Here is a 16829-nt window from a genome sequence, read left to right as displayed (position 1 = left end):
AAAGAAAGAAAGAAAGAAAGAAAGAAAGAAAGAAAGAAAGAAAGAAATTACTTGTACCAGTTTATTCTCTTACCAGGAAAGTATGAAGGTGCTTTTTTTTTCTCTACATCCTCTCCAACACCTGATAGGGCCACATTTTAAAACTGTTGCCACTTTGGCGAGAGTGGGAATCTCATTTTTGTTTTCATTCCCTCACTGACGAGTGAAGTGGAACATGCCATTGCATATTCACTGGTGGTTCAGGTTTTCTCTTTTGTGAATTGCCAATTACTGTCCATTGCCTGCTTACCTACTGGGTTGGCTGACTCCTACTGATGTGTAGCATTATTAACATGTCCTGGATTCTGCTCCTTTACTAGTTACCTGTATACACCATTTTCCTCCCAGGCTCCGTTTACATTTTCACGTTGCTTACGGTGTCTTCGGTTGTCCTCAAAGGTTTTAAATTTTAGCGTAATCGAATGAATCTGTGTTTTCCTTTTTGCTGTGTGTATGTGTGTGCCTTCGACTTTATTTCCTTCCTCGATGTGAAAAGATGCTTCTACTCTATCTTCCTTTTAAAAGTTTTAAGTTTTGCTTTCTCTATCCGAGTCCAGTGTTTATGTTTTCTCCTATAATCATTTGTCTCATGGCCGTTTATCGAAGAGTCCATCCCTTCCCTCTGAGTTGTGGTGTCCTTCTGTCATTGGCCGTGGTTGCGTGGGTACACGATCTGTTGCTGCTCTGTCCCAGTAGCCTGTGTGTCTTTTCTTGCTCCTGTACCGCACGCTCCTATTGGACACAGCCTAACAACAAGGAATGACATCTGGGAGGGCGAAACTGCCAACAGCCCCAGAGATTCTTGAACAAATTCTTACGCCTGCACTTTAGGGTTATCATGTTAAATTCCCCACACGTGTGCATGGACACGTGCGCGTAGTCAACTGAAGTATGACTTTTCTTGCACCGTGCTTCTAGAATAATTTGGGAGATCTTGCATCTTTAAGACCGTCCTGCCATCCACAAACATGGAATAGCTTTTCATGTATTAGAGCTTGTTATGTCTTTCTATAATGTTTTATCATTTATATGTAAAAGTATTGCTCATATTTAGATTTTTAGACACCTTATTTTATGTTTTCTATTGCTACTGTAAATGACTTATTTTAAAGTATGCTTTCTAGTTTTTGTTAGATTTTTTTCAGACGCTTTGTGTGTTCACAAGTAACTTATAAATGCAAATCGATTGTTTATATAAGCTGATCATTACCAGATCCTGTTGCTGACTTTCCTGCCCTGCGTCCAACTATTGATACAAGCACCTTGCACAAACTCATGTGGTGATCTGCCCATTTACAAATCATTCACCTTCAAGCCCCACTGTGTCTTCCATACTGTAGCACTTTCTTCTTTCGATTTCTAGAAAAATCAACATTATTTGCTTGGCTTTGTGAGTTCTACATACATCTAAGAGTCATCTGTGAGAGCGAAGCTAGTCAGTTAAAAAGACACCATCCAGGTGGCTCTTTCCACCTTCCAGATCAGCTCACAGGTTGACAGCACAATGTCTTGAGCTGCCCTGAATCCCTACACTCACACCACGAAAACAGAGTTTTAAAACAGATTTTTTTTGCCCGGCTAAGTCTTTGACACTCATTTGAATCTTCCTGCAAATGTAAAACGCTAGAGGAAGAAAAACTGTGATTTGTCCTGTGGCCCTCCACCCTAAGAGAGAACCTGGACTCCACATTTAAAGGTCCTACTAGAATATCCAGCCCTCTCCTCTCCATCCATCCCCCTGACACTGCCTCATTCCGACTCTCACCATCTGCCCCTGGGTACTAGTTTCTCATCGTCGCTGTAATGAATCGCCACAAACTCTATAGCTTAAGACACCACACAGCGGTGAGAGACCTACGGATGTCACTGTGGAAAATCAAGGCGTCATTCTTTGAAGCCTTGGGGGGAAAATCCTACTCCTTATCTTTCCTACCTTCTAGAGGAATACACTCCTTGGCTCATGGCCAAGGATCTTCAAAACCAGCAATGGGCAGCTGTACCACCCTGATGCTGCTTCCTTCAACAACACTTTCTCCTTCCTTGTTCCTTTATAAGGACCTTGTAATTACCCTGGACCCACCTGGATAATCCAGGATAGCCTCCCATCTCAAAGTCCTCAATGAAATAAATTCTGCTAAATCCCTCTTGCTATGTAAGCTCGCATATTCCCAGGGTCTGGGGAATTAGGATACGAACACCTTTGCGGGCTATTATTTTACTTTTGTACTCTCAGACCTAGGTTTTTCAAGCTAAAAGCTGTGGCTCTTAATCAACATGGTGGCTTGGAAGCAATATTTTTTCCACCTTTATTGAAAAATAATTGACATATATCACATAAAAGTTAAAGGCGTACAATATGATGGTTTGATTTTCATACACTGTGAAAGGATTATTGTAATATGAAACCAGCATTTTTTAATGAAATCAGAGTACTTTGCTTCTAGTAAAGTGAAGCATTGTTTCACTAAGGCTTTGTGTTTTGTGGACTCTGGGTTTCATATAGATATATGCACACGTATACATGTGTTTGTGTGTGTTATTTGGCCGGCGTTATAAATATAAAATCTGTTCCTTCCTGGGAGTTTGATATTTAAAAGAAAAAAAGAGAAGGCAACTCTGGAACTTACATAATAGCCTTCTAATTGGTCTTTCTGCCTCCAGGCTCTCCAATCCATCCTCCACACTGCTGCCAAAAAGTTGTTCCTAAAAACTAATTGGACACGTCACTCTGCTGAAAAATCTCTAATGGCCCTCCAGAGCTGAGCTGGATATTCTCTGCTTGTTTCCGGATTCACGCTATCCATTTTCTCCCCCAGGGCCGACCGCCACGGACTGCCTCACCCCAACACTTTTGCTTCGACTTCCATTTGGGTATGGACAGTGAGAGGCACTGGAAAAGGTCAGAGGGCTGGAAGAGAGAGAAGTCTGGGGGGCACTCGTCCTTGGCTGTTTCTCCGCCGGGCAAATCCAGCTTCACAGATGTTTGACCTGTACAGATGCACAGGGCCCTGTGCTCGGAAGGGCACCAGGCTTGCTTCAATGCCCTGCTGGCATCATCTTGGAGTTCTCAGCAGTGTCTGAACAAGTGGCCCTTTTGTTTCATGTTGCACCGGGCCTGGCAAATTATATCGCCAGTTCCACTTTCGGGCTTCGTGTTGTGGTGGCGATGTCCCTCTACCGAAAGCACAGCTCTTGTCTGAGACCCCTTTCCTACGACTACAGCTGCAGGGTTCCAGTACCTGTTTCTCCACTTGCCTCAGCAGTGCTAGAAGTGATGGTAGCTTCCTGCAGTTGCTGGCCCTGGGGTGCTTCGCCAGCCCACGTTAGTCTTCTTTGGCCCTGCCCACCTCTCATAGAGTCCCTTCGTTGAACTCACGTCACCCTTTCAAGAGTGCTGTCTGTTTCCTCTCAGGACCCTCGCTAATAAAGAGTCTATAGGATTGTATCCACGGTCTTGGCTGTCTAAGACTTCACGTTTTAGGCCCTCCTTTTCTCGTAGCCCATCTACCACGCTACTTCGTTCACGCTACGGCCCAGCTCCCATCTTCTTGAGATTTCCGCAAGTAGCCTATTCCTTCTCAGGTCTTCAGTGTTCTTCCATAGAATACAATTTTAGTTGGACACGCAGCTACCCAGATGAGCACATCTCAGCTTCTCTTGCAGGAAGAATGGCCGTGTGACTAAATTCCGGCTAGTGCCATGCAAGCAGAAGGATTTGTGTGCACGGAAGATTCCAGGAACCTTTCGGAACAGACTCCTGGAACACTCCTCCGGCTGGTTCTTCTTTGTTCTTTCTTCCATCTTGGGGTCTGAAATGTGGACTCTCTTGGACTACGAGGATAAGGAACACACTCTAGAAATGGCAGAACAGTGATTTAGAAGGAACTGGGAAATTCTGTGGAACAAAACCTTCTTACCAGCTCTGCATTAAATGCCTAAAGGCTTAAGAATTTTACATAAGGGAGAGATACTCATTTTTAAGGCACTGATATTTGGGTTTTATTACCAATGAACCTGACCCTAACTAATGCTATACTTATCATCACTCACTAAACATTTATCGAAGAGCCTCCAGGGTTCTGGGCACGGTTGCCGGCTCTGGGGACGCAATTTTGAATTAGCAGGTGGCAGTGGGGCCACGTGCAGGTGAAAGTAGTGTAGTTTCAAGTGGGCAGAGAGAGAGTATTCTTGGGAGCACTAGTGAAGAAGATGTGGAAGAGAACAGATAAGACTTCAGGCAGAGCAGGGATAGTGACATGGGTGCTAAAGTCCCAGGAAACACAAGAAGTCACAACCTGCAAAAACCAAAATTCAACCATATGCTGCCCCAAAGGAACAGTACTAGACCAAGTGACCAGGAAAGGTAAAAAGGAAAACAAGGAATAAATAAGTTGTGCAAATACAAGCAAAATCAGAGTAGGAACTGAGTTATTAATATCAAATGGAGGCTTCTAAGGGGAAGTATTAAAAGGACACGGCGAGTGACCTTTTCTTGAAGGAGAATACAAAAGACAAAGAAAATTGCCAGCATAAATAATTATGCGCCCGATTACTGACACAAAAATGCAGAAACCCAAAACTATTACATGTATAAAATTTCAGAAAAGCAATAATATTGAGAAAATGTTAATAACCCTCTTACTTAGTCCTTTAAAGGTTAGGCAGATAAAAAAATATTTTGGGTATAAAAGACGTGAACACCGTATTTGTAAAATGACTTACTCTATACCATTTGTAAAATGCCAACTCTATACCATAAAACAGATATTAAATCTTTGTAAATGCTATGTATGTGAGGAGACAGAGGGTATATGGGAAATCTCTGTACCTTCCCCTCAATTTTGCTGTGAACCTAAAACTGTTCTAAAAAAGTCTTGATTTTTTAAAAAAAAAACATTTATTTTGAATCTTTTTCAAATTTTAAACACAAGAAAGGCCTTAATAAGTGTACAAAAAACAGGTACAAATAACACAATCTAATCAAGATAAAACTAGAAATCAGTACCACAAAAAATCTCTACTTCTCTTAAATAATACACACACACGCACACACACACACACACACACACACACACACATACACTGTACATATTTCTGGGGTTAAAGAGGAAACCAAAACTGCATCAATGTAACATTAAAAAAATAATCACAGGGTGCCTGGGTGGCTCAGTCGGTTAAGCATCCGACTTTGGCTCAGGTCGTAATCTCAACATTCGTGGGTTTGAACCCTGCATTGGGCTCTGTGCTGACAGTTCTGGGCCTGGAGCCTGCTTCACATTTTGTGTCTTCCCCTCTCTCTCTGCCCCTCCCTGCTCATGCTCTGTGTCTCTCTGTCTCTCAAAAATAAGTTAAAAATGTTAAAAAAATTTTTTAAAAAGTTTTCTTTTTAATGTTTATTTATTTTGAGAGAGAGAGAGAGTGGGGGAGGGGCAGAGAGAGAGGGAGAGAGACAATCCCAAGCAGTCTCCGTGCTGTCAGCGCAGAGCCCAACGTGGGGCTCAAACCCACAAACCATGCGATCGTGACCTGAGCTGAAAGAAAGAGTTGGACACTTAACTGACTGAGCCACCCAGGCATCCCTAGAGAAGCCTTAAATTGACAGTATAAGCTTCCACCTTAAGAAATTAAGAAATAAAGATCAAATTAAACCCAATCCAAGCAGAAGAAAGGAAATAACAAAAAAGAGATTAACGTAATCGAAAACAGAAAAATTCCAGGGAAAATCAGTGAAATAAAAAACAGATTCCCTGAAAATATCGGTAAAGTTGATAACCTCCTAGACATACTAAGAAAAAAAAAAGAAGGTATTGATATTAGGAATGAAAGAGGTGATATCACTCTATATCTTGCAGATACTAAAAGAATAATAACAAAATTAGGAACAATGCTATCCCAATTCATTTCATGACTTACATGAAATGGACAAACTCCTTGAAAGACATAAACTCTCAAAACTCACTTAAGGAGAAATAGCTCATTGATTAGCCCTATGTTTATTAAATAAATTAAATTTATAGTTCACATCCTTCCTACAACCACCATTTGGTCCCGGATAACTTCCCTGATGACTTCCACCAAATATTTAAGGAAGAAATAATACCAATTCTACTCAAGTTCCTTCATAAAGATGGAGGAGGAGGGATCACTTCTCAATTCATATTGTAAGGACACTATTCTGATACCAAAACATGACAAGAATATTGCAAGGAAACTGCAGACCAATATCCCTCATGAACACTGATGCAAAAATCTTTTTTTTAAGTTTATTTATTTGAAAGAGAGAGAGAGCCAGAGTGTGTGAGCAGGGAAGGGACAGAGAGAAGGAAAGAGAGAGGGTTCCAAGCAGGCTCTGCACTGTCAGCACAGAGCCCAATGCAGGGCTCAAACCCGCGAGCCTTGAGATCATGACCTGAGCAGAAAGCAAGAGCTGGCCGCTTAACAGACTGAGCCACTCAGATGCCCCAATGCAAAAATCTTTAACAAAATACTAGTCAATGCGATCCAGCAAGAGAGAATGCCTTACGCTGCTAAAGACAAAGAAATGCTTTAAGACAAAAGAGGGTGCCACGGAGCTCAGTCAGTTAAGTCACTGGATGTTCACATGGTCTTGAAGTATCATTCTGCAGATTACTTATAGTTACAAAGATTAAAAAGAACTTTGAGGGGCGCCTGGGTGGCGCAGTCGGTTAAGCGTCCGACTTCAGCTCAGGTCATAATCTCGCGGTCCGGGAGTTCGAGCCCCGCGTCAGGCTCTGGGCTGATGGCTCAGAGCCTGGAGCCTGTTTCCGATTCTGTGTCTCCCTCTCTCTCTGCCCCTCGCCCGTTCATGCTCTGTCTCTCTCTGTCCCAAAAATAAATAAACGTTGAAAAAAAAAAAAAAGAACTTTGACCATGGAGAGATAATAGAAAACAACACCAAACAAGTGGCCAAACTTATCAGCTATTGCTTCCAAAATACTGTGTCATGCATCATCCCCAAACTCAATGACTTCCAAATGACGGTCATTTATCTTTATAATTCACCTATCTGTGAGTTGGCCGAGGTTTGGCTGATCTAGGCTGGGCTTGGCTAGGTGGTTCTGCTGATCTTGGCTGGGCTCACTCAATTACCTGCAGAGCGGTTGAGGAGCTCTGCTCTAGGCTTGGCTGAGGAAGATTAGCTGAGGCAATTCAGATCACACGTCTTTTCCTCCTCCTGGACCCAGAGGGCTGGTCCAGACATATTATTCTCATGGCAAGAGCAGAAGTAGAAGACAGCGGGTCCAACTGCATAAGCACTTTTCAAGGTTGTTGTGTCATATCTGTTAACATCCCACTGGCCAGAGGAAATCACATGGCTGAGCCCAGGAGCAGGAAATTAATTACACCTTTGTCTCAGTGGGACAGTGCCGGAAAATTATGTTTGACTTTGCTTTAATTAAAAGCCGAGGAAAACAGAGGGGATTGAATTCAGAGATGCTAAGATCTCTTTGGGATCTGACATTTTAGAATTAAACCGTACAGCTCCCATTCCCAGAAATGGGGCAAAGAGGAGGGAGATGGGCAAAGAGCATGGGCCATTTTGACTGATTCGGGTCACTGGAGTGGCCAGGGCCTGTCGACAACGCATCAGAAGTGCCCCTAACTGGAGGCTTAATTCCACCTAAGTTACCAAAGAAAAAAATATTCATTGCATTTTATAAGTACATAACCATTCCCAGCCTTCTTCATTCAGTTTGTCATTTACAATTCAGAGTAATCGTAGTGGCGCATTTTAAATCAAGCTGAGGAAGATATTTAATAAATGCATGTATTTTTAGAAGCCTGCTTCAGTTTCACGGAAAAAAATATACAGCCAAGGAACATAATCGGAAAAGAGATAAAATTCATAGTCTAGGCCAGAACATTTAATTCGTTGTAATATGCATAAGAGAACAATGTGGCAGCGGGAGATTTCTAACTTCATCTTGAGTGATTCATAGACTGACTCATTTCAGTGCGTTGCCAGTTACATCAGGGATGGGTTCTGAGGCAGCGAGGTGCACCCTGTAACATCAGAATGAATAGAATTCACATCACAGATTCTATTATGAGGCTGCTGGCCTCTACGGAGCTTTGTAGGTGACCACGAAGGAGACATCTGGGCAGTAGGGGAGGGGGAAGCCGCCTGCTTAGAATGAAGCCTCACATGTCTGAAATGGAATATTATGGACTCTAAAAATAGGTGCTAAGTAACCACTCTGTCAGGAAATAATAGATCACACAGTTGAGCTTTCCACTTAGGAAATGTGAAAGGACTTTTCTTCTTCTCTGCTGTGATCTGTCATAGTGGGGAAGAAGAAAGCACCCTTCAGAAACAGAACTCAGAATCTGGACACAGGGGTATTCTGTACCTTCTCCGTCTAGGTCACTTTTTTTTATTTTCTTCATGTAATGTTGAGTGGTGAGAGTTTTTCCGGATCCTTTTGCTAAGAGTAGAGTCTCTGTTACATTCTTGGACCAGGGTTCTGGGGACTGGACGGCTAGGAAGCTGCTGCCTTCAGCAAAATACCCACACCCTGTCCTCACTCTCACCTTCAACCAGTGCTTTTATCAAATGAGTATTGTAAACTTATTCCTTTGAGTTACAGATAGTTCAAACACAAGCCATGGCTGACGGTGACAGGAAAGGGAAGGAGTGTAGGGAAAAAGGATTGGGTGAAGGGAAGTGTTATGAATCAGACTGCGTCCCCCCAAAATGCATACGTGACGCCTTCACCCCCCATGTGACTGTTTTTAGAGATGGGGCCTTTAAAGAGGTAGTTAAGGTTAAAGGAGGTTGCAAGGGTGGGGCCCTAACCCAACAGAGCTGACGTCCTTACATGAAGAGGAAGAGACACCAGGACGCTGGTGCAGACGAGAAGCCATGTGAGGACACAGCAAGACGGCGCCATCTGTGAGCCAAGGAGAGTGGCCTCCGGAGAACCGGGCCTACCAACAGCTTGATCTGGGACTTCCAAGAACTGGGAGAAAATGAATGCCTCTTGTTTAAGCCCCCCAGTCTGTGCTGTTTTGCTATGGCTTCCAGGGCTGACTAATACAAGGAGTAACATGTATTAATCATGCGCTGGGTGGCCAGCATTGGGATCAACACTCAGCACGTGCCATTAACTTAATCCTCCCTACGGCCCCGCAAGCGAGGTAAACGCGCAGACGGCGTTAGCCTGCTCAAGGTCACAGAATGGTGGCCTCTTAGTCTGAACTCATGTCTGCTGGGTTTCAAAGCTCAAACCGTTTTCACCGTATTAGAGGTTCTCAAATATTGATGCGCTTCAGAATCGTCGAGGGAGCTTGTTAAAATTTCAGAGGCCTCTATCCCACCCAAGATCTACTGAATGAGCTCAAGGCAGGGGACCCAGGCCTCTGTATTTTTAATAAGCTCCCCCGGGTATGCCGATTCACACCCCTGCCTAGTTCATGAGGGTGTGGGAGGAAAAGTTTGCTGTCTGGTGGTTTTTCAATGCTGCATGGGTAGACAAGCAGCAAAGACCAGGAAAGCTAATTTAGTATCTTTCTCAACCTCTCAACTTCACAGGAACTCCGGAGGCTATAATTTTCATGAGCTTTTATAGAGGGAAGCGTCCGGCAACGTCAATTTAAAATGTAAAAATCGACTCTGCGCTGGCACATGATCTTGGGTAATCATGTAGTCCCCACGGCCCTCGGTTTGGTGAGACGCTCTCTTACTCTACAGTCTGGGCTATTCACGTGATGACGCTGAGAATTTTTAGCATGGAAATTTCTGTGTTCTCTGACCTATGTTGCCGTCAGCCATATCCAATGCAACAAAGTTTCAAGCAGGACAAAAAAGCCAAATTGTTTTGGAAAGCTAGTGACTACTCCTTAAGTCTTAATGTTTTGTGAATTCAGAATTGCTATTGCATTCTCACACAATTATGAGCACCCATGGTTATTTCTGACCACTGGATTATTAATTTGCGTGGGCAACCAGACAAATATCACCTATTCCTTCCCTGACAAGGTTCCCTGAACTGTCTAATTAGTTTCAAGGAGAAAGATACTCACTTGTACAAGCCAGCCCATTATTTTCCTAACATCAAGGAGTATCCTGTCTCGGCAAATGTCATCCCTGAAGCTATGGATTTGCTGGGCTGCCTCGCAATCAGACAGTAACATAATTTGCTTCTACGTGATATTTTTGAGGCTCCATTTTTTTTTATTTCTTTCCCCCTATTTTAAGAATGCAATGAATTCAGGAGCTCAGTTTGGCTTCAAGGATCGTTAGCTACTTCCTAACTGCCCCTCTAGGGAAAGAGGGAGGAAGGGGGGACCAAGGAGATAGCAAAAATCAATAGAGTCTGCTTGAATTCTCTGTCTCCCTCCATCTGACGCCAAGAACCTAAGTGAAGTGTGCTCTCAGCGTAGGGGAAGCCAGCCTGAGTGCCAATCAACCACAGGCAGGAGGCTATGTTAGCCTGGACAGAGGCAGCTGTAAGGGAGAGCAGACTTCCTATTTTCTTGCAGCTCTTTTTTTTTTTTTTTTTTTTTTTTTGGCAGGGGGAAACAAATATAGGAAGAACGTTGCTTCTCAAAAGAGCCTCTACAGAGAACAACCTGCAAGCACCTGGAAGAAAAACAGGCTCCAGTGAAAAAGTCTCTGCTAAGGTCACAGAATTGTGCACCTTAAAAGGGGTGAATGTTATGGTATGCAGATTATTATACCCAGCTAAAAAAAAAAAAAAAAAAAAAAAAAAGGTTGTACGAGAAAATAAAATACGCCAAGGGATTCTGTTTTACATCCCGAAAGGAGGAAGAGAAAGGTGTGAGGAAGAGTGAGGAAACACACACATGCACAAAGAACCTGGAAGTCCCAACAGACAGGGCACCTGGCTCTGTGCTCACCATGTGCACACGGTATGTGTTTACAGGTCTCCTGTCACGGGGGGCAAGTCTCACTTTATGTCAGAAGAGTCCCATGCCCGTGGAGTCAAAGGGAAAAGAGTTTGGGGGCACCTGGGTGGCTCAGTCGGTTAAGCGTCCGACTTCGGCTCAGGTCGTGATCTCGCGGTTTGTGAGTTCGAGCCCCGTGTCGGGCACTGTGCTGACAGCTCGGAGCCTGGAGCCTGCTTCGGATTCTGTGTCTCCCTCTCTGTCTCTGTCTCTGCCCCTCCCCTGCTCATACTCTGTCTCTCTCTCAAAAATAAACATTAAAAAATTTTTTTTTAAAAAAAGGGAAAAGAGGTTTTCCCCCAAAGTAGCAACAAAATGGCAGAGGCCCCAAGATTATATACTTATTTATTTGACTTAGATTTATCACTTAGTTGACTTATATCTCCCAGTACTACCCATGAGATGAAAGGAGACCCCTCTTTAGGCTGGACGATAGGACCATGGCCTTGTTCTTCCTCTGTGACCCACGCTTTCCCTCAACAGTGACTCACCCCACTCTTGACTCTTACGAGAAGCTACTTCATCTCAATTATAAACTATTCACAAGCATAGCATCTCTGGAGGCAGCTTCGGTCATAAAACTGGCTTCTTTGCTCAGCTTTGACCTATGTGTGCTAGGTCATTCAGGGTCCACCTCTCAGCCACCAGCCCGTGAGCCAAGGGACATCCTGGTTCTCCAGGCACAACTGACTGAAAAGGTTCTAATGACCCCAGCTTGGGACCGTTGCTCCTCTGTTCCCTCACTTTGAGTGTCCCGGACAAGTGTCTGGGCACACAGTCTAGGGCAAGTTTAACCACTAAGATCATAGCTGTCCTTCTCTTATTCAAGTTTTCCTTTCAGTCATTCCTTGGCCTTGTAACCCAGGCCAAGAGTTCTTTCTTCTTGCTGACCTTAAATGATCAATGCCCAAGAAAGATGCATAGGTGAAAACTGACAGTATATTTACATTATGTTATATTCATATATGTGTAAATACATGTATATATAGATATAGAGTATGGTCTGGAAGGATATACACTGAACCAGAGAGGGCGGGTATCTTTGGAGAGGGGAGTGAAGCTAGAACAGGGGCCCAAGAGGAACCACCGCTTTGTCTTTGCTATTTGTTTCTGTGTATGTCTTTACAATTTTTAAAATAGCAAGAAATGTTTGATGAGTGGAGAAAATTTTAATTGCATGAAATAACTCTTGCTGGAACAATCAAAGGGTACACAGACATAGATTACGTAAGAGGATCGAATTAGTTCCCCAAGTCCTCGTGTGTGAGTGCACTTTTCTTAAAAATAACATACTAGGCAGGTGCACCTGGGTTGGCTCAGTCGGTTAAGAATCCGACTTCGGCTCAGGTTGTGATCTCGCGGTTTGTGAGTTCGAGCCCCGCGTCGGGCACTGTGCTGACAGCTCGGAGCCTGGAGCCTGCTTCGGACTCTGTGTCTCCTATTCTCTTTTCCCCTCTCTGGCTCGCGCTCTGTCTCTCTCTCTCCTTCAAAAATGAATAAATGGTTAATAAAAAATAAAAAAGTTTCAAATTAAATAAACTTAAAAAATATATACTATGTGATAGTTGGGATATGTTAAAAAAAAAAAGGGGATAAAGAATAATACAAGGACACTCATGTCCTCCTCACCTACGAAATCAAACATTGCTGATACAATACAGTGCCCCCCCACCCGCCCCTCCCTTGTCATTTCTACTCAACAATTCCAAGAGAATCGAGAACTACTCATCATTCTGTGACCAACACAGTAACTGATGTTGGAGTTGCCCTAAGTTTTCCAGATGGGAATTCCAGAAAATGCCTCTCAGGAAACAGAGAGAAGGGATTTGAGGAAAGCCTTGGGCTTTTTTTTTTTTTTTAAACCGTTTTGTGTTATCTGCATAATGCTCTCTTCCTTTGGCAAGAAGGTATTCGTTGAGAGGATGCCTGAATCAAAGTCAGCAACAAACTCTGGGGGCAGCAGCCCCTTGTACAATGACCGGCCGGCTCCCTGTGAACATGTTCTCCACGACCCTGTGTCCGCTGTGCCCCCTGGTAATGAAGAATTGGCTGTCAGCCACTCATTTTGCGTGTACGTCGGGGCAGGCCATCAGATCAGCATTCTACCGGAAGGCGGCTCTGTGACCCTGCAGCCGAACGACACTGTTGCTTTCTGAAAACTGTAAATCAGAGGAAATAGAGATTGCTGGTGAATGAAACCTTTTGTGTCCTCTTTTTATTAGCACTTGAAATTGGGTTTTCTCCAATACATTTATTTTCCATTCTGCAAGCTCAAGTGTGATGGATATGCCTTTGGAAATTAATGACGCAATTAAAGAATCTGTCCCCTCTGGATCACTTGCTGGTGGTTACAGGTGTTTTTCATCTTGTTCTTTCAGCAGATCCGATGAAGCCCAAGTTGATTTTACATAAATAGACGAAAGAATGCTTGCAAAGATTGCCTATAAATAGGAACCACGAACTGAACTTTTCCTAACGGCAAAGATTCTGTTTTTGATCATTCTAACCCCCTGCTTTTGGGGGAGGGGCACGTTATTATTTCCAGTTATTGTTGTTATTTGTTTTCCTGAAAGAAATACAATTTAAATAATGCTAACTATATTGATTTACCTGTGTGTTAGTGCCTGGTGATAAGGCTTGGAGTCCCCCTCGATATTATAATTGTACCCAGGACGTGACACATACATTGTCTCTGAAAATACCTAGTGCTCTGCCAATTAGCAGCATCGGCTTTCATGTCAATTTGAAAAGGTCTAGATGTGAAGGGATGGCATACCCCTACCAGAATGATCCCTCTTAGGTTCCCATAATTAAAGAGAGGTGCTCACTGGGTCTGCCTCATGCATCCGTCATGGAGCCAGAATAGGGAATGGAAATGGTTCACTGATCAAAATACCAGAATTAGCTCCATCTGATTTGAATCTCTTTCCTTAACACCATCCAGAGTTCCTCTAACTTGGAAAATTAAAAAGACAAAAAAAAAAAAAATCAATTGAGAGTAACTGAAACATCAAGTTTCTCTCTCTCTTCCTTTCTTGGGATCATAATATAGAGCATATATAAGCATTTACACCATAATGTGTTATGTATTATAACTTAGTAAAAGTTAACTTAAATAGAGCCAAATATACTACAATGTCAAATAGCCGTTACGAAGGGTGGTCCTGCCCCCAGTCTCTGCCCCTGCCCCCCTGCACGCTGGGGAAGCCCTTCCAGAGACGGCAGTGAGGTCCTGCTGTGATCACCCTCTCCCTTCACCTTCCTGATGAAGTGTATCTGATCCTGATCTTGATTCTGATTAAGTGTACCTTCTTAGTGTCGGTCTCATCCACATTTTATGCTGATGTGGTCATGACATTTGTCCTAACAAATCAGATAATATGAATGAGCCATAATTATTTTACCCTCATTTTATAGACAAAAAGCGAGGCCAGAGATGCTCTGACTTGCCCAAGATCCTGTTAGTCAGTGGTGAAGTCAGAGGTAGAATTCTGAATTCCTAGCCCCCAGTGTACCATGCTTCAGCCCGCATGCTCTTGACTTATAAGACTGAAGGATACTAATTAAGAAAAAGCTAATTAATGCTGCACCTTGGGAAACTTGCAACATTGCATACAGGAAGGTCAAGAGAAAACATTCGTTTGAGTAGGCCTCATCTTTGACATCATGTGTCTTCTTAGAGACAGTAAAATTCTTAGGATACTTTTACTGAGGTTTGAGGATTGACACGTGCTTAAAAAGACTGTTTCAAAGAATGTCAGAAACCCTGACGTTCTGTGGATTTGTACTATGTTTGGATTTGCCATCAATTTCTCAGTGATTGTGTTAGCATTTCAAGCCAACTGGGGATAGGCCAGAGAATGAGAAAATTAGCTGGAAGAATCCAATGCCCTTGATTTAATAGCTACTTTCATGGAGTTAACATCAGGCTCTTTTTTGGCCAGTAATGATTAATTCTTGTAATGATTCAGTTTTCTTCTGCCATGGCTTGTCTAAAATACTTGTCTTACATAACCATCTGTCAGAACTTTTTTTGTTAAAAAAGACACTTGAGGCAACTAACCGATCTAAAGGACATTTTTTAGCTATCTCCACAGAACGAAGTTAAGCTCAGGACCCGGTGTCACCTTCAACTTGAGTTGGACTAGTGCCAGCGAGGCACAACCCTGCCAGCAAAGCAGGGAAGTGTGATCCCATCAGAAGGAAGCGGACTGTCCTTTCCCAGTTGAGACACGGTACTCAGCACGCAGTTACAATATCCTACACTTGCCATCGCTCCAAAGGCAATGGGTTGATGGATCCCCATGACCAGCAGATTCATGGCTCACGCTTTGGTAAAGTCTCTCAAAGCTGCACTTGGCAAGATAACTCATGAGACGGACGTGTTACTCCTCTACTTCAACATAATAGGGTTTTCGATGGAATGGAGTGGGTGCACCCTCTTTTGGTTTATTCGCACTGCATCTAAACCTAGTCCTAATTATATCTGGGCTCCAGGCAGTGATCAGGGCTATACCTTCCATCTCTTGCGGGCGAACAGGGCTCTGCATGATCTGTGAGGTCCCGCATCCTGGGCTGCATGGCCGCTTCCCTGAAATACAACGTGGGTACTTGGTGTTGGCATTTTCCACGGCACTGCAGCAGTGCCCGCGTATCTTCAGAAGAGGACCAAAGGCTGCCGGAGAAGAGGCCTCAAGTTTACAGACTCCCACTCGGAGTCCACAGCGCTCACGGAGATGAAGGGGTTTACATAAACATCTTGCATGAGACAGACGGGCCACACTGTCCTGTGGCCTCAAGAATAAATCTAGTCATTTTCAACCCCCAAGATTTATCTGTCACTCATGCTTCATGTGCATCAAAGGTTGGCTGTCGCTCTCCTGCATACGTCCTCCCTTTGGGATCCCAACTGCCATTGCAACCTCTTCTTGGGACATTGCTAGTTATCACAGCAGAGGGCAAACAGGACATGGAATACCATGCATTGGCTCTCTGCACTTTTGCTCATGTTTCATTGGCCAGACCAAGCCAGATGGCCATGCCAGCATAAGCCTCCCCAAGGCAAGCTAGTGGATATTTATGAACAATAAAACAATCCGTAATGCTAATTAAATGCTAGATTCATAGTTTTCAACATCTTTCATTCACAGGCCTTTTGGTAGGCTGGGGACTGCCAAGTCCACCCATGCCTAGCCGTCATCAAAACCACTATTTACTTGGTGCATGATGTCCTTTTTTTTTTTTTAATGTTTATTTTTATTTTTTTAACGTTTATTTATTTTTGAAACAGAGAGAGACAGAGCATGAATGGGGGAGGGTCAGAGAGAGGGAGACACAGAATCTGAAACAGGCTCCAGGCTCTGAGCTGTCAGCACAGAGCCCGATGCGGGGCTCGAACTCACGGACCGCGAGATCATGACCTGACCCGAAGTCAGCCGCTTAACCAACTGAGCCACCCAGGCGCCCCATTTAATGTATATTTTTGAGCGAGTGAGACACAAAGCACAAGCAGGGAGGGGTAGAGACAGAGGGAGACACAGAATCGGAACCAGGCTCCAGCTCTGAGCTGTCAGCAACGGACCCCGATGCAGGGCTCAAATTCAAGATCTGTGAGATCATGACCTGAGCGAAGTCGGACGCTTAACAGACAGCCACCCAGGCACCCCGGGCACCCAGGCACCTGGTGCTTGAAGTCCTTTGAACTAAGCTTGCCTAAACTAATTTTTTTGCTTTACCTTTAATTACATAAAATACACATAAATATATTCTTGTTGTAGATACTTAGGTGATAAAAATATAACAAGAACCATAAGGTGGTTCCTCAAAACATTGAAAACATCTACCAAATGGTCCATCAATCC

General features: G+C 43.6%; 1 long non-coding RNA gene across 3 annotated transcripts in view; it reads left to right on the top strand.

The window, feature by feature from the left end:
- LOC121012795 (uncharacterized) overlaps positions 1 to 16007 on the top strand; it is a 21725-nt gene extending 5718 nt beyond the window's left edge. For 2 of the 3 annotated variants that reach the window (XR_005782304.1, XR_005782305.1), the window contains exon 3: positions 9593 to 10505. This is a non-coding gene — a long non-coding RNA (uncharacterized LOC121012795). Of the gene's footprint in view, positions 1 to 9592; positions 10506 to 15041 lie in introns of those variants that run through there. The other variant, XR_005782306.1, reaches the window with a different exon arrangement.
- Positions 16008 to 16829: the final 822 nt, after the last annotated feature.

Source organism: Herpailurus yagouaroundi, unplaced genomic scaffold (assembly GCF_014898765.1).
Source record: "Herpailurus yagouaroundi ecotype Mexico unplaced genomic scaffold, PumYag 197, whole genome shotgun sequence".
In the NCBI taxonomy this organism is placed as follows: domain Eukaryota; kingdom Metazoa; phylum Chordata; class Mammalia; order Carnivora; family Felidae; genus Herpailurus; species Herpailurus yagouaroundi.
This window is presented reverse-complemented; position numbering and strand designations above follow the sequence as displayed.